Source organism: Nothobranchius furzeri, chromosome 1 (genome assembly GCF_043380555.1).
Source record: "Nothobranchius furzeri strain GRZ-AD chromosome 1, NfurGRZ-RIMD1, whole genome shotgun sequence".
Lineage (NCBI taxonomy): Eukaryota > Metazoa > Chordata > Actinopteri > Cyprinodontiformes > Nothobranchiidae > Nothobranchius > Nothobranchius furzeri.
In genome coordinates this window covers 56929441-56952036 of record NC_091741.1, presented here as the reverse complement: position 1 = coordinate 56952036, position 22596 = coordinate 56929441, and the positions used below count along the sequence as shown (strand labels likewise).

Here is a 22596-nt window from a genome sequence, read left to right as displayed (position 1 = left end):
CCCGCGAACTAAGACCATAAATCTTCAGCAGAGACAAAGAAACCTCGTTCTTTTGCCCAGGATACCTGGCGGTAAGGACACGCTTGTCGAACGCTCCGACAACTTGAGCACGCGGAAGCTCTAAGTGCCCAAGTTGAGCCACGCAACCGCTGGAAACCACTCCACCATCATCGGGACCTGACTGGGAACGAGCGGAGCTCCATCCAGCTCTCAGAGACGCTGTAAGTTGTCAAATTCAGCACAAAAGAAACTTCGTTCTCTTTGTGTCCAGCCCGTGGAGAAACACTCGTGGAGCCAAACAACGGAGAAAGCATCAAACCGACGGATGACGCTGAAAACTGCGGAGAAAAACGGAGAACCGTCAATTCAAACAGCTGGGGACGCCTTGCTGCTCTTCTGGTGATCAGAAAACTCATTTTTCTCTCTCCTTTTCTTCTCCCGTTTCCTCTATAGTCCAGAATAAGCAATAAAACCGCGCTATTGCTTAAAAAGTAGCTTCGTGTTTTCCTCTTTCGCTCCCAATTCGTCCTTCGGGTCATTTTGAAAGAATAAACTGCTTATTGATCATTGTTTGGTATCTTTAAATGTTTTCTGCTTGGCCACGTGGTTAAACTAAAAGATATTATTCGTGATTAATCCTTTGTGTTGTTTCATGGTCCTTTGAAATGTTTTGAGTGATTTAAGGTTAAGTTACTGATGATTCTAAGTGCCTTGGAAGTTAAAGTGCAAGTTGCCACTCACACTTTAGCCAGACAAAGGGGTCAGCCATCTTGCATACAGACTCCATTTTAGAAACACACACACACATACAGACACACAAAACACCTTGAACATTATTTTGAATATACATCCTTTTATTATATCACATGGTTATTATTCATTTATGCCACTGTTTATTCATTTGACAAATTGTTAATTAAACGTTATAAAATTCAGATTTTCGTCTCCAGTAGCTTTGTTGTGTCGAAGAGAAGTCTCTGCTCCAAGGATTCTACGAACTTCAAGAAAGACTGAGAAGAGTTTTGGATTCAATTTTTCCCCGGTTAAAGGGGAATGGTGCCCCGTATATCTAAGAATATCTTAATTAATTAATAAATCAGTAAATATTTACATATTTACAGAATTTATTGAAGAATCCAAAAGTAAGTTGAAGCTTACTAATTGTTCGCTCCTAATAACCCCAACAGTAGTTTAAAAATATTAAGCAAGGCAAATCTGTGAACGTATACGATCGTTTTACAAATTATTCTGTACTTCTACTGAGAACAGGTTTTAATGACGAACAAAGTACATTGTCATAACAATGAACTTGAGGGTCAGAATGGCCCAGCGGTCCAAGGCGTTACGTTCAGGTCACAGTTTCTTCTGGAGGCGTGGGTTCAAATCCCACTTCTGACATCTGTTCATCAAAAGACATATTCTGATTATAGTGAAAGAATGGCTCTATCGTTTAGGGTTACAATTTGATACGAATCCGAAGTTTAAAAATCTTAAGCAAGGCAAATCTGTGAATGTTTACGATTGTCTTACAAATTTTTCTGTACCGCTACTGAGAACAGGTTTTAATGACGAACAAAGTACATTGTAATAACAGTGAACTTGACAGTCAGAATGGCCGAGCGGTCCAAGGCGCTGCGTTCAGGTCGCAGTCTCTTCTGGAGGTGTGGGTTCGAATCCCACTTCTGACATCTGTTCATCCAAAGACATATTCTGATTATAGTAAAAGGATCGCTCTATCGTTTAGGCTCACACTTTGCTACGAATCCGTAGTTAAAAAATCTTTAGCAAGGCAAATCTGTGAACGTTTACGATAGTCTTACAAATTATTATGTACCTCTACTGTGAACATGTTCTAACGATCAACAAAGTACATTGTAATAACAACGAACTTGAGAGTCAGAATGGCCGAGCGGTCCAAGGCGCTGCGTTTAGGTCACAGTCTCTTCTGGAGGCATGGGTTCGAATCCCACTTCTGACATCTGTTCATCAAATGACGTTTTCTGATTATAGTGAAAGAATGGCTCTATCGTTTAGGGGCACAATTTGCTACAAATCCATGGTTTAAAAATCTTAAGCAAGGCAAATCTGTGAACGTTTACGATCGTTTTACAAATAATTCTGTACCTCTACTGAGAACAGGTTTTAATGACGGACAAAGTACATTGTAAAAACAATGAAATTGACAGTCAGAATGGCCAAGCGGTCCAAGGCGCTGCGTTTAGGTCGCAGTCTCTTCTGGAGGCGTGGGTTCGAATCCCACTTCTGACATCAGTTTATCAAAGGATAATTTCTGATTATAGTGAAATAATGGTTCTATCGTTTAGGGTGAAAATTTGCTACAAATCCATAGTTTTAAAATCTTAAGCCAGGCAAATCTCTGAACATTTACAATTGTCTTACAAATTATTCTTTACCTCTACTGAGAACAGGTTTTAATGATCGACAAAGTACTTTGTCATAACAATGAACTTGACAGTCAGAATGGCTGAGCGGTCCAAGGCGCTGCGTTCAGGTCGCAGTCTCTTCTGGAGGCGTGGGTTCGAATCTCTCTTCTGACATCTGTTCATCAAAAGACCTCTTCTGATTATAGTGAAAGAATGGCTCTATGATTTAGGGTCACAATTTGCTACTAATCCGTAGTTTAAAATTCTTATGCAAGGCAAATCTGTGAACCTTTACGATCGTCTAACAAATTATTATGTACTTCTACTGAGAACAGGTTTTAACGATCAACAAAGTACATTGTAATAACAAGGAACTTGACAGTCAGAATGGCCGAGCGGTCCAAGGCGCTGCGTTCAGGTTGCAGTCTCTTCTGGAGGCGTGGGTTCGAATCCCACATCTGACATCTGTTCATCAAAAGACAATTTCTGATTATAGTGAAAGAATGGCTCTATCGTTTAGGGTCACAATTTGCTACAAATCCATAGTTTAAGAATCTTAAGCAAGGCAAATCTGTGAACGTTTACGATCGTTTTACAAATAATTCTGTACCTCTACTGAGAACAGGTTTTAATGACGAACAAATTACATTGAAATAACGATGAACTTGAGAGTCAGAATGGCCGAGCGGTCCAAGGCGCTGCGTTTAGGTCGCAGTCTCTTCTGGAGGCGTAGGTTCGAATCCCACTTCTGACATCAATTCATCAAAGGATATTTTCTGATTATAGTGAAATAATGGCTCTATCGTTTAGGGTGACAAATTGCTACAAATCCATAGTTTTAAAATCTTAAGCCAGGCAAATCTCTGAACATTTACAATCGTCTTACAAATTATTCTTTACCTCTACTGAGAACAGGTTTTAATGATCGACAAAGTACATTGTAATAACAGTGAACTTGACAGTCAGAATGGCCGAGCAGTCCAAGGCGCTGCGTTCAGGTCGCAGTCTCTTCTGGAGGCGTGGGTTCGAGTCCCACTTCTGACATCTGTTCATCAAAAGACATATTCTGATTATAGTGAAAGAATGGCTCTATCGTTTAGGCTCACACTTTGCTACGAATCCGTAGTTTAAAAATCTTTAGCAAGGCAAATCTGTGAACGTTTACGATCGTCTTATAAATTATTATGTACCTCTACTGAGAACAGGTTTTAATGACGAACAAAGTACATTGTAATAACAGTGAACTTGACAGTCAGAATGGCCGAGCGGTCCAAGGCGCTGCGTTCAGGTCGCAGTCTCTTCTGGAGGCGTGGGTTCGAATCCCACTTCTGACATCTGTTCATCAAAAGACATATTCTGATTATAGTAAAAGGATGGCTCTATCGTTTAGGCTCACACTTTGCTACGAATCCGTAGTTTAAAAATCTTTAGCAAGGCAAATCTGTGAACGTTTACGATCGTCTTACAAATTATTATGTACCTCTACTGTGAACATGTTTTAACGATCAACAAAGTACATTGTAATAACAATGAACTTGAGAGTCAGAATGGCCGAGCGGTCCAAGGCGCTGCGTTCAGGTCACAGTCTCTTCTGGAGACGTGGGTTCGAATCCCACTTCTGACATCTGTTCATCAAAGGACGTTTTCTGATTATAGTGAAAGAATGGCTCTATTGTTTAGGCTCACACTTTGCAACAAATCCATAGTTTTAAAATCTTTAGCAAGGCAAATCTGTGAACATTTACGATCGTCTAACAAATTATTATGTACCTCTACTGAGAACAGGTTTTAATGACGAACAAAGTGCATTGTAATAACAGTGACCTTGACAGGCAGAATGGCCGAGCGGTCCAAGGCGCTGCGTTCAGGTCGCAGTCTCTTCTGGAGGCGTGGGTTCAAATCCCACTTCTGACATCTGTTCATCAAAGGATGTTTTCTGATTATAGTGAAAGAATGGCTCTATCGTTTAGGGTCACAATTTGCTACAAATCCGTAGTTTAAAAATATTAAGCAAGGCAAATCTGTGAACGTATACGATCGTTTTACAAATTATTCTGTACTTCTACTGAGAACAGGTTTTAATGACGAACAAAGTACATTGTCATAACAATGAACTTGAGGGTCAGAATGGCCCAGCGGTCCAAGGCGTTACATTCAGGTCACAGTTTCTTCTGGAGGCGTGGGTTCAAATCCCACTTCTGACATTTGTTCTTCAAAAGACATATTCTGATTATAGTGAAAGAATGGCTCTATCGTTTAGGGTTACAATTTGATACGAATCCGAAGTTTAAAAATCTTAAGCAAGGCAAATCTGTGAATGTTTACGATTGTCTTACAAATTTTTCTGTACTGCTACTGAGAACAGGTTGTAATGACGAACAAAGTACATTGTAATAACAGTGAACTTGTCAGTCAGAATGGCCGAGTGGTCCAAGGCGCTGCGTTCAGGTCGCAGTCTCTTCTGGAGGCGTAGGTTCGAATCCCACTTCTGACATCTGTTCATCCAAAGACATATTCTGATTATAGTGAAAGGATGGCTCTATCGTTTAGGCTCACACTTTGCTACGAATCCGTAGTTTAAAAATCTTTAGCAAGGCAAATCTGTGAACGTTTAAGATCGTCTTACAAATTATTATGTACCTCTACTGTGAACATGTTTTAACGATCAACAAAGTACATTGTAATAACAATGAACTTGAGAGTCAGAATGGCCGAGCGGTCCAAGGCGCTGCGTTCAGGTCACAGTCTCTTCTGGAGGCGTGGGTTCGAATCCCACTTCTGACATCTGTTCATCAAAGGAAGTTTTCTGATAATAGTTAAAGAATGGCTCTATCGTTTAGGGTCACAATTTGCTACAAATCCATGGTTTAAAAATCTTAAGCAAGGCAAATCTGTGAACGTTTATGATCGTTTTACAAATAATTCTGTACCTCTACTGAGAACAGGTTTTAATGATGAACAAAGTACATTGTAATAACAATGAACTTGAGAGTCAGAATGGCCGAGCGGTCCAAGGCGCTGCGTTCAGATCGCAGTCTCTTCTGGAGGCGTGGGTTCGAATCCCACTTCTGACATCTGTTCATCAAAAGACATATTCTGATTATAGTGAAAGAATAGCTCTATCGTTTAGGGTCACAATTTGCTACAAATCCATAGTTTAAAAATCTTAAGCAAGGCAAATCTGTGAACATTTACGATCGTTTTACAAATAATTCTGTACCTCTACTGAGAACAGGTTTTAATGACGAACAAAGTACATTGTAATAACAAAGAACTTAAGAGTCAGAATGGCCGAGCGGTCCAAGGCGCTGCGTTTAGGTCGCAGTCTCTTCTGGAGGCGTGGATTCGAATCTCACTTCTGACATCAGTTCATCAAAGGATGTTTTCTGATTATAGTGAAAGAATGGCTCAATCGTTTAGGGTCACAATTTGCTACAAATCCATGGTTTAAAAATCTTAAGCAAGGCAAATCTGTGAACGTTTACGATCGTTTTACAAATAATTCTGTACCTCTACTGAGAACAGGTTTTGATGACGAACAAAGTACATTGTAATAACAGTTAACTTGGCAGTCAGAATGGCCGAGCGGTCCAAGGCGCTGCATTCAGGTCGCAGTCTCTTCTGGAGGCGTGGGTTCAAATCCCACTTCTGACATCTGTTCATGTTAAGACATATTCTGATTATAGTGAAAGAATGGCTCTATTGTTTAGGGTCACAATTTGCTACAAATCCATAGTTTAAAAATCTTAAGCAAGGCAAATCTGTGAACGTTTACGATCGTTTTACAAATAATTCTGTACCTCTACTGAGAACAGGTTTTAATGACGAACAAAGTACATTGTAATAACAATGAACTTAAGAGTCAGAATGGCCGAGCGGTCCAAGGCGCTGCGTTTAGGTTGCAGTCTCTTCTGGAGGCGTGGGTTCGAATCCCACTTCTGACATCAGTTCATCAAAGGATGTTTTCTGATTATAGTGAAAGAATGGCTCTATCGTTTAGGGTCACAATTTGCTACAAATCCGTAGTTTAAAAATATTAAGCAAGGCAAATCTGTGAACGTATACGATCGTTTTACAAATTATTCTGTACTTCTACTGAGAACAGGTTTTAATGACGAACAAAGTACATTGTCATAACAATGAACTTGAGGGTCAGAATGGCCCAGCGGTCCAAGGCGTTACATTCAGGTCACAGTTTCTTCTGGAGGCGTGGGTTCAAATCCCACTTCTGACATTTGTTCTTCAAAAGACATATTCTGATTATAGTGAAAGAATGGCTCTATCGTTTAGGGTTACAATTTGATACGAATCCGAAGTTTAAAAATCTTAAGCAAGGCAAATCTGTGAATGTTTACGATTGTCTTACAAATTTTTCTGTACTGCTACTGAGAACAGGTTGTAATGACGAACAAAGTACATTGTAATAACAGTGAACTTGTCAGTCAGAATGGCCGAGTGGTCCAAGGCGCTGCGTTCAGGTCGCAGTCTCTTCTGGAGGCGTAGGTTCGAATCCCACTTCTGACATCTGTTCATCCAAAGACATATTCTGATTATAGTGAAAGGATGGCTCTATCGTTTAGGCTCACACTTTGCTACGAATCCGTAGTTTAAAAATCTTTAGCAAGGCAAATCTGTGAACGTTTAAGATCGTCTTACAAATTATTATGTACCTCTACTGTGAACATGTTTTAACGATCAACAAAGTACATTGTAATAACAATGAACTTGAGAGTCAGAATGGCCGAGCGGTCCAAGGCGCTGCGTTCAGGTCACAGTCTCTTCTGGAGGCGTGGGTTCGAATCCCACTTCTGACATCTGTTCATCAAAGGAAGTTTTCTGATAATAGTTAAAGAATGGCTCTATCGTTTAGGGTCACAATTTGCTACAAATCCATGGTTTAAAAATCTTAAGCAAGGCAAATCTGTGAACGTTTATGATCGTTTTACAAATAATTCTGTACCTCTACTGAGAACAGGTTTTAATGACGAACAAAGTACATTGTAATAACAATGAACTTGAGAGTCAGAATGGCCGAGCGGTCCAAGGCGCTGCGTTCAGATCGCAGTCTCTTCTGGAGGCGTGGGTTCGAATCCCACTTCTGACATCTGTTCATCAAAAGACATATTCTGATTATAGTGAAAGAATAGCTCTATCGTTTAGGGTCACAAATTGCTACAAATCCATAGTTTAAAAATCTTAAGCAAGGCAAATCTGTGAACATTTACGATCGTTTTACAAATAATTCTGTACCTCTACTGAGAACAGGTTTTAATGACGAACAAAGTACATTGTAATAACAAAGAACTTAAGAGTCAGAATGGCCGAGCGGTCCAAGGCGCTGCGTTTAGGTCGCAGTCTCTTCTGGAGGCGTGGATTCGAATCTCACTTCTGACATCAGTTCATCAAAGGATGTTTTCTGATTATAGTGAAAGAATGGCTCTATCGTTTAGGCTCACACTTTGCAACAAATCCATAGATTTAAAATCTTTAGCAAGGCAAATCTGTGAACGTTTACGATCGTCTAACAAATTATTATGTACCTCTACTGAGAACAGGTTTTAATGACGAACAAAGTACATTGTAATAACAGTGACCTTGACAGGCAGAATGGCCGAGCGGTCCAAGGCGCTGCGTTCAGGTCGCAGTCTCTTCTGGAGGCGTGGGTTCAAATCCCACTTCTGACATCTGTTCATCAAAAGACATATTCTGATTATAGTGAAAGAATGGCTCTATCATTTAGGCTCACACTTTGCTACGAATCCGTAGTTTAAAAATCTTTAGCAAGGCAAATCTGTGAATGTTTACGATCGTCTTACAAATTATTATGTACCTCTACTGAGAACAGGTTTTAATGACGAACAAAGTACATTGTAATAACAATGAACTTGAGAGTCAGAATGGCCGAGCGGTCCAAAGCGCTGCGTTCAAGTCACAGTCTCTTCTGGAGGCGTGGGTTCGAATCCCACTTCTGACATCTGTTCATCAAAGGACGTTTTCTGATTATAGTGAAAGAATGGCTCTATCGTTTAGGGGCTCAATTTGCTACAAATCCATGGTTTAAAAATCTTAAGCAAGGCAAATCTGTGAACGTTTACGATCGTTTTACAAATAATTCTGTACCTCTACTGAGAACAGGTTTTAATGACGAACAAAGTACATTGTAATAACGATGAAATTGACAGTCAGAATGGCCGAGCGGTCCAAGGCGCTGCGTTTAGGTCGCAGTCTCTTCTGGAGGCGTGGGTTCGAATCCCACTTCTGACATCAGTTCATCAAAGGATATTTTCTGATTATAGTGAAATAATGGCTCTATCGTTTAGGGTGAAAATTTGCTACAAATGCATAGTTTTAAAATCTTAAGCCAGGCAAATCTCTGAACATTTACAATCGTCTTACAAATTATTCTTTAACTCTACTGAGAACAGGTTTTAATGATCGACAAAGTACTTTGTCATTACAATGAACTTGACAGTCAGAATGGCCGAGCGGTCCAAGGCGCTGCGTTCAGGTCGCAGTCTCTTCTGGAGGCGTGGGTTCGAATCCCACTTCTGACATCTGTTCATCAAAAGACTTCTTCTGATTATAGTGAAAGAATGGCTCTATCATTTAGGGTCACAATTTGCTACTAATCCGTAGTTTAAAAATCTTATGCAAGGCAAATCTGTGAACGTTTACGATCGTCTAACAAATTATTATGTACCTCTACTGAGAACAGGTTTTAACGATCAACAAAGTACATTGTAATAACAAGGAACTTGACAGTCAGAATGGCCGAGCGGTCCAAGGCGCTGCGTTCAGGTCGCAGTCTCTTCTGGAGGTGTTGGTTCGAATCCCACTTCTGACATCTGTTCATCAAAGGATGTTTTCTGATAATAGTTAAAGAATGGCTCTATCGTTTAGTGTCACAATTTGCTACAAATCCATAGTTTAAAAATCTTAAGCAAGGCAAATCTGTGAACGTATATGATCGTTTTACAAATTATTTTGTACTTCTACTGAGAACAGGTTTTAATGACGAACAAAGTACATTGTCATAACAATGAACTTGAGGGTCAGAATGGCCCAGCGGTCCAAGGCGTTACGTTCAGGTCGCAGTCTCTTCTGGAGGCGTGGGTTCGAATCCCACTTCTGACATCTGTTCATCCAAAGACATATTCTGATTATAGTAAAAGGATGGCTCTATCGTTTAGGCTCACACTTTGCTACGAATCCGTAGTTTAAAAATCTTTAGCAAGGCAAATCTGTGAACGTTTACGATCGTCTTACAAATTATTATGTACCTCTACTGTGAACATGTTCTAACGATCAACAAAGTACATTGTAATAACAATGAACTTGAGAGTCAGAATGGCCGAGCGGTCCAAGGCGCTGCGTTCAGGTCACAGTCTCTTCTGGAGGCGTGGGTTCGAATCCCACTTCTGACATCTGTTCATCAAAGGATGTTTTCTGATTATAGTGAAAGAATGACTCTATCGTTTAGAGGCACAATTTGCTACAAATCCATGGTTTAAAAATCTTAAGCAAGGCAAATCTGTGAACGTTTACGATCGTTTTACAAATAATTCTGTACCTCTACTGAGAACAGGTTTTAATGACGAACAAAGTACATTGTAATAACAATGAACTTGAGAGTCAGAATGGCCGAGCGGTCCAAGGCGCTGCGTTCAGGTCGCAGTCTCTTCTGGAGGCGTGGGTTCCAATCCCACTTCTGACATCTGTTCATCAAAAGACCTCTTCTTATTATAGTGAAAGAATGGCTCTATCATTTAGGGTCACAATTTGCTACTAATCCGTAGTTTAAAAATCTTATGCAAGGCAAATCTGTGAACGTTTACGATCGTCTAACAAATTATTATGTACCTCTACTGAGAACAGGTTTTGATGACGAACAAAGTACATTGTAATAACAGTTAACTTGACAGTCAGAATGGCCGAGCGGTCCAAGGCGCTGCGTTCAGGTCGCAGTCTCTTCTGGAGGCGTGGGTTCGAATCCCACTTCTGACATCTGTTCATGTTGAGACATATTCTGATTATAGTGAAAGAATGGCTCTATTGTTTAGGGTCACAATTTGCTACAAATCCATAGTTTAAAAATCTTAAGCAAGGCAAATCTGTGAACGTTTACGATCGTTTTACAAATAATTCTGTACCTCTACTGAGAACAGGTTTTAATGACGAACAAAGTACATTGTAATAACAATGAACTTAAGAGTCAGAATGGCTGAGCGGTCCAAGGCGCTGCATTTAGGTTGCAGTCTCTTCTGGAGGCGTGGGTTCGAATCCCACTTCTGACATCAGTTCATCAAAGGATGTTTTCTGATTATAGTGAAAGAATGTCTCTATCGTTTAGGGTCACAATTTGCTACAAATCCGTAGTTTAAAAATATTAAGCAAGGCAAATCTGTGAACGTATACGATCGTTTTACAAATTATTCTGTACTTCTACTGAGAACAGGTTTTAATGACGAACAAAGTACATTGTCATAACAATGAACTTGAGGGTCAGAATGGCCCAGCGGTCCAAGGCGTTACATTCAGGTCACAGTTTCTTCTGGAGGCGTGGGTTCAAATCCCACTTCTGACATTTGTTCTTCAAAAGACATATTCTGATTATAGTGAAAGAATGGCTCTATCGTTTAGGGTTACAATTTGATACGAATCCGAAGTTTAAAAATCTTAAGCAAGGCAAATCTGTGAATGTTTACGATTGTCTTACAAATTTTTCTGTACTGCTACTGAGAACAGGTTGTAATGACGAACAAAGTACATTGTAATAACAGTGAACTTGTCAGTCAGAATGGCCGAGCGGTCCAATGCGCTGCGTTCAGGTCGCAGTCTCTTCTGGAGGCGTAGGTTCGAATCCCACTTCTGACATCTGTTCATCCAAAGACATATTCTGATTATAGTGAAAGGATGGCTCTATCGTTTAGGCTCACACTTTGCTACGAATCCGTAGTTTAAAAATCTTTAGCAAGGCAAATCTGTGAACGTTTAAGATCGTCTTACAAATTATTATGTACCTCTACTGTGAACATGTTTTAACGATCAACAAAGTACATTGTAATAACAATGAACTTGAGAGTCAGAATGGCCGAGCGGTCCAAGGCGCTGCGTTCAGGTCACAGTCTCTTCTGGAGGCGTGGGTTCGAATCCCACTTCTGACACCTGTTCATCAAAGGAAGTTTTCTGATAATAGTTAAAGAATGGCTCTATCGTTTAGGGTCACAATTTGCTACAAATCCATAGTTTAAAAATCTTAAGCAAGGCAAATCTGTGAACATTTACGATCGTTTTACAAATAATTCTGTACCTCTACTGAGAACAGGTTTTAATGACGAACAAAGTACATTGTAATAACAAAGAACTTAAGAGTCAGAATGGCCGAGCGGTCCAAGGCGCTGCGTTCAGGTCGCAGTCTCTTCTGGAGGCGTGGGTTCAAATCCCACTTCTGACATCTGTTCATCAAAAGACATATTCTGATTATAGTAAAAGGATGGCTCTATCGTTTAGGCTCACACTTTGCTACGAATCCGTAGTTTAAAAATCTTTAGCAAGGCAAATCTGTGAACGTTTACGATCGTCTTACAAATTATTATGTACTTCTACTGTGAACATGTTTTAACGATCAACAAAGTACATTGTAATAACAATGAACTTGAGAGTCAGAATGGCCGAGCGGTCCAAGGCGCTGCGTTCAGGTCACAGTCTCTTCTGGAGGCGTGGGTTCGAATCCCACTTCTGACATCTGTTCATCAAAGGACGTTTTCTGATTATAGTGAAAGAATGGCTCTATCGTTTAGGGGCTCAATTTGCTACAAATCCATGGTTTAAAAATCTTAAGCAAGGCAAATCTGTGAACGTTTACGATCGTTTTACAAATAATTCTGTACCTCTACTGAGAACAGGTTTTAATGAAGAACAAAGTACATTGTAATAACAATGAAATTGACAGTCAGAATGGCCGAGCGGTCCAAGGCGCTGCGTTTAGGTCGCAGTCTCTTCTGGAGGCGTGGGTTCGAATCCTACTTCTGACATCAGTTCATCAAAGGATATTTTCTGATTATAGTGAAATAATGGCTCTATCGTTTAGGGTGAAAATTTGCTACAAATCCATAGTTTTAAAATCTTAAGCCAGGCAAATCTCTGAACATTTACAATCGTCTTACAAATTATTCTTTACCTCTACTGAGAACAGGTTTTAATGATCGACAAAGTACTTTGTCATTACTATGAACTTGACAGTCAGAATGGCCGAGCGGTCCAAGGCGCTGCGTTCAGGTCGCAGTCTCTTCTGGAAGCGTGGGTTCGAATCCCACTTCTGACATCTGTTCATCAAAAGACTTCTTCTGATTATAGTGAAAGAATGGCTCTATCATTTAGGGTCACAATTTGCTACTAATCCGTAGTTTAAAAATCTTATGCAAGGCAAATCTGTGAACGTTTACGATCGTTTTACAAATAGTTCTGTACCTCTACTGAGAACAGGTTTTAATGACGAACAAAGTACATTGTAATAACAATGAACTTAAGAGTCAGAATGGCCGAGCGGTCCAAGGTGCTGCGTTTAGGTTGCAGTCTCTTCTGGAGGCGTGGGTTCGAATCCCACTTCTGACATCAGTTCATCAAAGGATATTTTCTGATTTTAGTGAAATAATGGCTCTATCGTTTAGGGTGACAATTTGCTACAAATCCATAGTTTTAAAATCTTAAGCCAGGCAAATCTCTGAACATTTACAATCGTCTTACAAATTATTCTTTACCTCTACTGAGAACAGGTTTTAATGATCGACAAAGTACTTTGTCATAACAATGAACTTGACAGTCAGAATGGTCGTGCGGTCCAAGGCGCTGCGTTCAGGTCGCAGTCTCTTCTGGTGGCGTGGGTTCGAATCCCACTTCTGACATCTCGTCTTACATACACGTTTTCTGATTTTAGTGAAAAAATGGCTCTATTGTTTAGGGTCTCAATTTGCTACGAAGCCGTAATTTAAAAATCTTAAGCAAGGCAAATCTGTGAACGTTTACAATCGTCTTACAAATTATTCTGTACCTCTACTGAGAACAGGTTTTAACGATCAACAAAGTACATTGTAATCACATTAAACTTGACAGTCAGAATGGCCGAGCGGTCCAAGGCGCTGCGCTCAGGTCTTAGTCTCTTCTGGAGGCGTGGTTTCAAATCCCACTTCTTACATTTGTTCATCAAAAGACATTTTCTGATTATAGTGAAAGAATGGCTCTATTGTTTAGGGTCACAATTTGCTACGAATCCATAGTTTTAAAATCTTAAGCAAGGCATATTTGTCAATGTTAACAATCGTCCTACAAATTATTCTATACTTCCACCGAGAACAGGTTTGAACGACAAACAAATCACATTGTAATAACTAAGATCTTGTGAGTCAGAATGGCCGAGTGGTCCAAGGAGCTGCGTTCAGGTATCTGTCTCCTCTGGAGGCATGGGTTCAAATCCCTCTTCTGACTTCTGTTTATAGAAAGACATTTCTATAAAGAAAGAATGGCTCTGTTGTTTAGGGTCACAATTTGCTAAGAATCCTTAGTTCTAAAATCTGAAGCAAGGCAAATATTTTACAGTAATAAGATACATTGCAACAGCTGTTTCCCAAATGCTATTTACATTCAGTTTGGCCAGCTCACTAGCCTTAGAGTGTCTGCCCTGGGAGGACTGGGAGATGGGATTTTGATTCCCAGTCGGGTCATATCAAAGACCTTAAAAATCAGACCCAAATCCTCCCCGCATCACATGCAGCTTTAAATGGTTGGATTGGGGGGTTACGAATCGGTAGATGGCAAGACTCACTGTCGGTCAGTTCACTGCTGATTGCTGATTGGCTGCACCTGGCGGTAAGGCGTTTCCTGTTTCCTGTTTTCAGTGTTGCACTCCGTGTAGCTGTTTGGTGTTTGGGGCTCGCTAAAGCTGATTTAATTTCTCTGTACTTGGATATCTCTGAGTTATTGTAGCACAAAAGCACACTAAAACACACATTTTCTGTGGTTCCACCTAGCTTTTAGGGAACCATTTTAGTTTGCATGCAGTTTATTTGGTACTGAACAGTTTGCTCGTCCAGTTAGCTTAGCCTCAGCACGGCTATGGCTACTTCTGTCTCTGCTTCTCCGTCTCCTATCTCTTGCTCTCTGTGTCAGATGTTTAGTTACTCCTCTGCCTCCTTTAGTGATAATGGTACGTGTAATAAATGTAGCATTTTTGTAGCTTTGGAGGTGAGGGTGTCGGAATTGGAGTCCCGGCTCTGCGCTGTTGAAAAAACCCGTGAACAGCCGTAGCTACTTAGCTAGCGCGGGGCTAACTAGCTCAGAGCCGCCCCGTAGCGGTCCTCCAGCAGAAGAACCCGAGCAGCCGGGACCTCAGGCCGGCTGGGTGACGGTACGCAGGAAGCATAGAGCCCAGCCCGTGGGCCACCACCAACCCGTCCACGTTTCTAATAGATTTTCCCCGCTCAGTGACGCACCCACTGACAAGCTGACTCTGATCATTGGCAGCTTCATAGTCAGAAACGTGGCATTAGAGACTCCAGCAACCATAGTTAAATGTTTACCTGGGGCCAGAGCGGGCGACATTAAATCTTATCTGAAACTGCTGGCTAAGGATAAGCGTAACAGTGGCGGCTGGCCAGTAGAGGGCGATAGGGCGCCGCCCTCCCAGTTTCCCCTGTGTTTTTAATTTTTATTTTAAAAAATAAATAAATAAAATTAACAATAATCACATATTCTAAGTTAATTGTGTGTTTTGTAACAAAAATAAATCATATATATATATATATATATATATATATATATATATATTGGTCTCTGCCGATCTCTGCCGGTCTCTGCCAAGCGGTGGAGGCTGTGTGCTGTTTTTCAATCGCCCAAACAAGACGGGACCAGTTGTCCAATTGCTGACAAGAAAATCAAAGGGCAGGAATGGGAATGTATCCAATCAGCGTCTACGTTGTTTCAGAACGTTTCAGAAGCATGATGGGCGATAGAGCTACCGCCAAGGCTTTCGTTGGTGTTCGGTAGAACTCGGAGACTTTCGACTCCAGCACGTTTTTGGTCGTGACTCGTGACGGTCGTGACTCGTGACGGTCGTGACGCAGACGTAGACATGGACGCCAGTGCGCCTTCAACATACCGGATCTCAGCAGCCACTGAATTCAGTTCGGTCTCTTCTCCAGTATCCGCTCGAGAGGAGAACTATGGTGGAAAAACTTAATGTCAAAGAGCTTGGACCAGATCAGCCCGACGTAAAGATAAGCCAGCAGGACAAAGAGAAGGGTAAACTGTACACACGACGCTTCTCCCAAAATTGGTACACCAGGAAGCAGTGGCTAGCTGGATGCAATCACGCTAATGCGCTATTTTGCTTTCAGTGTTTGTTATTCAAAACGGCTGGGATCCACAGAAGGTGGATGTGGAACTTGTGTCTCATTGGGGGCTCCATTCATTCTCTGGCCGAGGAATGCAGCGCATCAGTGCAGCAGCCAACAAAGAAACGGAGGACGTTTGGACAGGGAGAACAGCAGCTGGGTGCAGAGGTAAGCTGTACATTACAATTCTGTAAACAAGACAATCAGAATCAGAAATCCTTGGCTGCCACACAAACCGGAACATTTGTTTAATAACATGTACATTGTTTAATGTGCAATAACTGTAAAAACTAATTTCAACACACATACCTATTATACATATTTAATCATGTAAATGTGTATTTCAAGTAAATTTGTACATACATCAATCTGATTCCATTTTACTTGTTACACTTCTGCTGCAGCAAACAAATTTCCCAGCTTTTGGGACAATAAAACATTTCTGATTCTCAATGAGATGTTTTTACATTTGAAGTAAAAACATCTCATTGAGAACCCGAAATGTTTTATTGTCCCAAAAAGTGGGAAATATGACATTTGTAAGAGGATACTGATGACATTATTTCCTATGAAAGTGTTTCCACTTTCCATAAGTCCTAACAGTGTAAATTTCTGGCATTTTGTCTTAGTGTTTACTACCATTACTGTAACAGTGACCTGCTCATAATTTTTCGTGTTCACTCAAATGTTGAAATTAAACAAAATGTTTTTGTTACTTGCCTCTTGCATTGCCTATTTACCATTTATGGTCATGTTATTTTTTGTGCAATTTAATGCAGTATTTTTCAACCTTGGTCCGCAAGGCAGTGTGCCAATAGTCAGACACACCTGGATTAATCAGTTTGTCCAGTGATGTAAGACATGAAATAAAAGAGCTGTGCTTAATTCAGGAAATAGTGAAGATGTGCACAAAGCTCAGAAAGCACAAGTTTGTTTAAAAAAAATAGCACAGCCCCACCAAAAATATTTTTCACCAACCGCCACTGAAGCATAAATACAGTAAGATTGTTATTCACGCTGGCGGTAACGACACCCGGTTACGCCAGTCGGAGGTCACTAAAATTAATGTTGCTTGGTGTGTAAGTTTGCCAAAACAATGTCGGACTCCGTAATTTTCTCTGGCCCCCTACCCGATCGGACCAGTGACGACATGTTTAGCCGCATGCTGTCCTTCAACCGCTGGCTGTCTAGGTGGTGTCCTGAAAACAACGTGGGCTACATTGGTAATTGGAAAACTTTTTGGGGAAAACCTGGTCTGATGCGGAGAGACGGCATCCATCCCTCTTTGGATGGTGCAGCTCTTCTTTCTAGGAATATGGCCAGTTTTATTAGTCCTCCATGACTACCCAGGGTCCAGACCAGGAAGCAGAGTCGTAGTTTAACCCACCCCTCTGCAGCTTCTGTACTGTTACCCACCCACTACCCCATAGAGACAGTGTCCTGCCCACGGCCAAAACCACACAGATTAAATATCAGGCTTAATAAAGCAAATCATGGAAATCTCATAAATATTAGAACAAATTCAATTGAGCAGAAAACTAGAAAAATTAAATGTGGGTTGTTGAACATTAGATCCATTTTTTCTAAGACTTTGTTAGTTAATGACTTGATTTGTGATAATCAGATCTCTTTGCTCTCTCTCACAGAATGCTGGCTGCAGCAAGAGGACTATGTTAGCTTAAACGAGTCGACTCCTTCAAATTATTTAAATCATCATATTGCTCGAAGTACAGGGTGATGAGGAGGAGTAGCAACCATTTTTCATTCTGACTTATTAATCAGTCCCTTACAGATTAATAGTTACAGTTCGTTTGAACATCTTATTCTTAGTTTTCCTAATCCAGATTGCAAAACTGTAAAACCACTCTTGTTTGTAGTTTTATATTGTCCACCAGGCTCTTACTCAGAGTTTTTGGATCAGATCTCTGATTTTTTATCTGATTTGGTGCTAAATACTGATAAGGTCATTGTAGTGGGGGATTTCAACATTCATGTGGACATTGAAAATGATTGCCTCAATGTAGCCTTTAGTAATATCTTAGACTCAATTGGTTTCACTCAAAGAATACATAGCTCCACCCACTCCTGCCATCATACATTGGACCTTGTGCTGACTTATGGCATTGAGTGTGAGGAAATAACAATCTTTCCACATAATCCAGTCCTCTCGGACCACTTTCTGATAACCTTTGAGTTTTTTATAACTGAGTTCTCGAGACATGAAAGTAAATTTCACTACAGTCGGTTTCTATCTGACAACGCAGTTGCGTCTTTTAAATCAACTGTTCCATCTTTACTGTCCTCAGCATCTCAGAGGAACGTAACAGAGGGCAATATTTTCAGTTCTAGCCCCTCACAAATTGATGCCTTGGTTCATCATGTTAATTCCTCTTTACGTGTGGCATTAGATGATGTAGCCCCTTTAAAAATAAGGTAATTAGGGACAGGAAGTTGGCTCCCTGGTTTAACTCTCATTTACGAGCCTTAAAACAAAACTCTAGGAAATTGGAGAGAACATGGTGCTCTACGTACCATGAGGACGCCTACCTATCCTGGAAAAATAGTCTTGTGCTTTATAAAAATAAGCTTCAACAAACTAGAACTGCTTATTTTTCAGCATTAATTGAGGCGAATAAGCATAATCCTAAATTTCTTTTTACTACAGTTGCTAAACTTACACAGAGTCATAGCTCTGAGCCATCTATTCCCTTAGCCCTCAGCAGCAATGACTTCATGGGATTTTTTACAAGTAAAATTAATTCTATTAGAAACAAAATCTTTAGCATCCTCCCTAATGCGATTTCTTCTTCCTCAGTAAGTGAGGCAGCTTCAGAGGTGACTGTAGAACCTCATCTGTGCTTGAACCGTTTTGATCCAGTTGAGCTTTTCAGAGTTATCAAAAATATTAGCTTCATCTAAACCTTCAACTTGCATTTTGGATCCAATCCCAACCAAATTATTTAAAGATGCATTTCCTTTGGTTACTGCCCCCATTCTAGATACAATCAATCTATCCTTAGTAAATGGGTATGTACCACAAGATTTTAAGGTTGCTGTAATCAAACCTTCACTTAAGAAGCCTTCTCTGGATCCAGATGACCCAATGAATTATAGACCAATATCTAACCTTCCATTTTTATCCAAAGTCCTGGAGAAAATAGTGGCCATCCAAGTATGTGAGCATTTAAACACTAATGCTCTGTTTGAGGAATTTCAGTCTGGTTTTAGAGAGTATCACAGCACTGAAACTGCATTAGTGAGAGTTACAAATGATATTCTCATGGCCTCAGATAAGAATCTTGTGTCTGTTCTAGTCTTGTTAGATCTCAGTGCTGCCTTTGACACAGTTGATCACAATGTTCTTTTAGAAAGACTTGAACATGTTGTAGGGATCAAAGGAACAGCGTTAGGCTGGTTTAAATCCTACCTGTCTGACAGATTTCATTTTGTAAACGTACATGACAAATCGTCTTCATACTCCAGTGTTACTTGCGGAGTACCACAGGGTTCAGTGCTTGGACCAATTCTTTTTACTATATATATGCTCCCAATTGGTAAAATCATTAGACAGCATGGGATAAACTTCCACTGTTATGCTGACGATACTCAGCTATATTTATCCATTAACCCTGATGAACCTAATCGGTTGGGTAGATTACAAGCTTGTCTTGAGGACATAAAAAATTGGATGACTCTAAACTTTTTGCTTTTAAATCAAGACAAGACGGAAGTTCTCATCTTTGGACCAGAAATCCAGAAAAGGAAATTGCTTAGCCAATCGCCTGACCTTAATGGCATTACATTAATCTCTGCGAACAAAGCAAGGAACCTTGGTGTTATCTTTGATCAGGACATGTCATTCAAATCCCAGGTTTCACAAGTTTGTAGGATTTCCTTTTTCCACCTTCGGAATATCGCTAAGATTAGAAGCATACTTTCCAGGAGTGATGCTGAAAAACTGGTTCATGCATTTATTACATCAAGACTGGATTACTGTAATCCATTACTCTCAGGAAGTCCACAGAATGTAGTTAAAAGTCTTCAGCTTGTCCAAAATGCTGCAGCTAGAGTTCTGATGAGAATTAAAAGGAGAGATCATATCTCTCCTGTCTTAGCTTCCCTACATTGGCTACCTGTTAAATTCAGATTAGATTTTAAGATCCTTCTTCTCACATATAAAGCTCTTAATAATCAAGGTCCATCATACATTAGGAATCTTATTGTTCCATATGTTCCTAACCGAGCACTTTGCTCTCAGACTGCAGGTCTACTGGTGGTTCCAAGAATATCTAAAATTAGGATGGGAGGCAGATATTTTAGTTATCAGGCTCCTCTCCTGTGGAACCAGCTCCCAGCCTTAGTCCGTGAGGCAGACACTTTGTCTACTTTTAAGAATAGGCTTAAAACATTTTTATTTGATAGGGCCTATGGTTAAAATCTGATGTTAGCCTAAATCTGGACATGTGGGGGAGTACAGGGAGGTGGAGTGTACAGTCGGTAAAGACGGCTCTCCCTTGCCCTGCCTCCAACATGCCTATCTAAATAGTGTAGCATTATGAAACGCATGCTCGAATTTTATTGGTTTAGAGCAGTACGCCCTCCGTACATAGGAGGGCGCTGCTGCTATAAAAGGGGAGCTCTTCCGGTAAGGAAGTAGGTTCGGGAAACAGCTGGTGCCATTATGCCGCTGCGTTTTGGTACTGCCAGCCCGTGTCCTCAGGCTGCGTTTATGGTGCGATCGGCTCTGCTTCAACCGTGCTTGGGCATTTGGGTCAGTGTTGGGTGTGATGTGATCGCTTGCCTACTGAATCCTCGTTGCTTCTGGGCAGAGAGTTCCCTTCTGTTCAGGCGTTACTAGCGGGAGGACCGATTCCTCCGTGGTCCGGCCGGAGGCGCCGCTGTTTCGTCTTGTTTCCTTTTACTAAGTTTTTAATCAGCTGGTCGAAGGAAGTTCCCCTGGCTCATGGCTGGAGTCCAGGAGGAAGAACAGTTGATCTATATCGTACAGATTTTATACAGTTCTCTTTTAATTTTGTTTTCTTTGTGCAGGCTGAGGCAGGAGGTGTGGGGTGTGGCCTCGGAGGTGGTGGTCCCGTGTGCGAGTGTGATGGTGCTGGGTTCTCACGTTGGTATGAACGCTCACTGCCGGGGGTGAATTCTTGATATTTTCTCTTATTTTTGCTGGTTGGGGCTTCTCTGCCCCGAGTCACCTGCCTCCATCACTAGCCTCAGTCCTGCTTGTCAACATTTTTTGTTTGGTTTAAATTCATTTGGTTCTGTTCTTGTTGTCATTAATTTTAGCATTTTTATGATATTTTACATGGCAGTTTTTAAAATGTCTTTTAAACTGTTTCTTCTATAAAATAAAATAAATTCATGGTAACTTCTGAAACCACGTCTGCTGTCAAGTGGAATGAATCTACATGCTTTAGTTCCTTGGGCGAAATTCCCAAGGTGGCGTTGTTAACGAAATTGCACTCGAGCAGATACAATTGCCATACTTGGCGTCAACAGGTCATAGACCACTCCCGTATTGCCACAATAGGATAGATTATCCAGAGTTATCTCTGTAGTTATGCTGCTATAGGCTTAGACTGCTGGAGGATACACTGACCACTTCTCACACTCTACTGCTTTCTTCTACAGTCTGCTCTTTAACTGTACTATTTTGTCCAATTTCAGCTGTTAACTTTATTTTCTCTGTAAGTGTTTTTCTCCCCAGAAGAAGCGACAACGACGTTCTGCTGAGCTGTGGTGGCCTCATGGAGGGGGCCATCGACTAGCACACTGCTGCTAACCACTTAAACATTCTCTCTCTCCTGATAATAACTTTTTGGTTTCCTTGACTTTTGATGTGCTAATACTAGTTTATCCATTTACTTATAGATCCACTAGGATAAATACAATAAAGTTTATCTTTCACCAAATAGAATATTTACTAAGACATCACAATATAACTGTAGACACATTACTTGTGTGTGTGTGTGTGTGTGTGTGTGTGTGTGTGTGTGTGTGTGTGTGTGTGAGTGAGTGAGTGAGTGAGTGAGTGTGTGTGTGTGTGTGTGTGTGTGTGTGTGTGTGTGTGTGTGTGTGTGTGTGTGTGTGTGTGTGTGTGTGTGTGTGTGTGTGTGTGTGTGTGTGTGTGTGTGTGTGTGTGCTCTGTCTTCTCGATCCCCAGTGAGTCGAGGAGGATGGCTGCTTATACTGAGCCAGGATTCTCTGGAGGTTTCTTCCTGTTAAAAGGGAGTTTTCCTCTCCACTTTCGCTTTATGCTTGCTTGGTATGAGGATTGCTGTATAGTCACTGACACCAGTTAGTGACTTGATGCAATCTGCTGGGTTCCTTATATAGGAAACATTATTTCTGATTGGCTTAATGAACTGACCTGAATTGGAATTTTTATTATGTGAAGTGCCTTGAGACGACTCTTGTCGTGATTTGGCGCTGTATAAATAAACTTGAATTGAATTGAATTAAACCACCAAATTTTTTCCGAGCGTGGCTGAAGCTCACCGCTCCCCTCCATGGGGATGAGTCAAATGCAGAGATGAATTTCACCAGTGTGTGATGATGACTATGGGATTTTAACTTATAATCACAGAGGACTGTGAAAAAAACTTTATTTTTTTAACACTTCACTACATGTTTTAATGTCATTTGCATCTCGGAATTCTACAGGGTTAATGAAAATATAACATCTCTGTCAACAAACATGCTCTGTTCCAACAACCCTAACAAGAGTGTATTCTGAAGTTAGAATAATAGGCCTCATAAATCTGTATTTTAAAATTTGATCAAATTCTTGAATGCTGATAATTATTATA

The 22596-nt window shown here is 40.6% G+C and overlaps 1 protein-coding gene and 22 non-coding genes across 23 annotated transcripts in view; 22 read left to right on the top strand and 1 right to left on the bottom strand.

The window, feature by feature from the left end:
* The window catches only part of mapk11 (mitogen-activated protein kinase 11), a 183631-nt gene that overhangs the window by 159464 nt on the left and 1571 nt on the right, over window positions 1–22596 (bottom strand). The window lies entirely within an intron of this gene.
* Window positions 1606–1688, top strand: trnal-cag (transfer RNA leucine (anticodon CAG)). Its single transcript has one exon. It is a non-coding gene; the product is annotated as a tRNA-Leu (tRNA).
* trnal-uag (transfer RNA leucine (anticodon UAG)) lies at window positions 1896–1978 on the top strand. The gene has a single exon. It is a non-coding gene; the product is annotated as a tRNA-Leu (tRNA).
* On the top strand, window positions 2186–2268 carry trnal-cag (transfer RNA leucine (anticodon CAG)). Its single transcript has one exon. It is a non-coding gene; the product is annotated as a tRNA-Leu (tRNA).
* On the top strand, window positions 3056–3138 carry trnal-uag (transfer RNA leucine (anticodon UAG)). The gene has a single exon. It is a non-coding gene; the product is annotated as a tRNA-Leu (tRNA).
* Window positions 3636–3718, top strand: trnal-cag (transfer RNA leucine (anticodon CAG)). Its single transcript has one exon. It is a non-coding gene; the product is annotated as a tRNA-Leu (tRNA).
* Window positions 4796–4878, top strand: trnal-cag (transfer RNA leucine (anticodon CAG)). The gene has a single exon. It is a non-coding gene; the product is annotated as a tRNA-Leu (tRNA).
* On the top strand, window positions 5376–5458 carry trnal-cag (transfer RNA leucine (anticodon CAG)). Its single transcript has one exon. It is a non-coding gene; the product is annotated as a tRNA-Leu (tRNA).
* trnal-uag (transfer RNA leucine (anticodon UAG)) lies at window positions 5666–5748 on the top strand. The gene has a single exon. It is a non-coding gene; the product is annotated as a tRNA-Leu (tRNA).
* trnal-uag (transfer RNA leucine (anticodon UAG)) lies at window positions 6246–6328 on the top strand. The gene has a single exon. It is a non-coding gene; the product is annotated as a tRNA-Leu (tRNA).
* On the top strand, window positions 6826–6908 carry trnal-cag (transfer RNA leucine (anticodon CAG)). Its single transcript has one exon. It is a non-coding gene; the product is annotated as a tRNA-Leu (tRNA).
* On the top strand, window positions 7406–7488 carry trnal-cag (transfer RNA leucine (anticodon CAG)). The gene has a single exon. It is a non-coding gene; the product is annotated as a tRNA-Leu (tRNA).
* Window positions 7696–7778, top strand: trnal-uag (transfer RNA leucine (anticodon UAG)). Its single transcript has one exon. It is a non-coding gene; the product is annotated as a tRNA-Leu (tRNA).
* trnal-cag (transfer RNA leucine (anticodon CAG)) lies at window positions 8566–8648 on the top strand. Its single transcript has one exon. It is a non-coding gene; the product is annotated as a tRNA-Leu (tRNA).
* trnal-uag (transfer RNA leucine (anticodon UAG)) lies at window positions 8856–8938 on the top strand. Its single transcript has one exon. It is a non-coding gene; the product is annotated as a tRNA-Leu (tRNA).
* On the top strand, window positions 10306–10388 carry trnal-cag (transfer RNA leucine (anticodon CAG)). The gene has a single exon. It is a non-coding gene; the product is annotated as a tRNA-Leu (tRNA).
* trnal-uag (transfer RNA leucine (anticodon UAG)) lies at window positions 10596–10678 on the top strand. Its single transcript has one exon. It is a non-coding gene; the product is annotated as a tRNA-Leu (tRNA).
* Window positions 11466–11548, top strand: trnal-cag (transfer RNA leucine (anticodon CAG)). The gene has a single exon. It is a non-coding gene; the product is annotated as a tRNA-Leu (tRNA).
* On the top strand, window positions 11756–11838 carry trnal-cag (transfer RNA leucine (anticodon CAG)). Its single transcript has one exon. It is a non-coding gene; the product is annotated as a tRNA-Leu (tRNA).
* Window positions 12046–12128, top strand: trnal-cag (transfer RNA leucine (anticodon CAG)). Its single transcript has one exon. It is a non-coding gene; the product is annotated as a tRNA-Leu (tRNA).
* trnal-uag (transfer RNA leucine (anticodon UAG)) lies at window positions 12336–12418 on the top strand. The gene has a single exon. It is a non-coding gene; the product is annotated as a tRNA-Leu (tRNA).
* Window positions 12626–12708, top strand: trnal-cag (transfer RNA leucine (anticodon CAG)). Its single transcript has one exon. It is a non-coding gene; the product is annotated as a tRNA-Leu (tRNA).
* On the top strand, window positions 12916–12998 carry trnal-uag (transfer RNA leucine (anticodon UAG)). The gene has a single exon. It is a non-coding gene; the product is annotated as a tRNA-Leu (tRNA).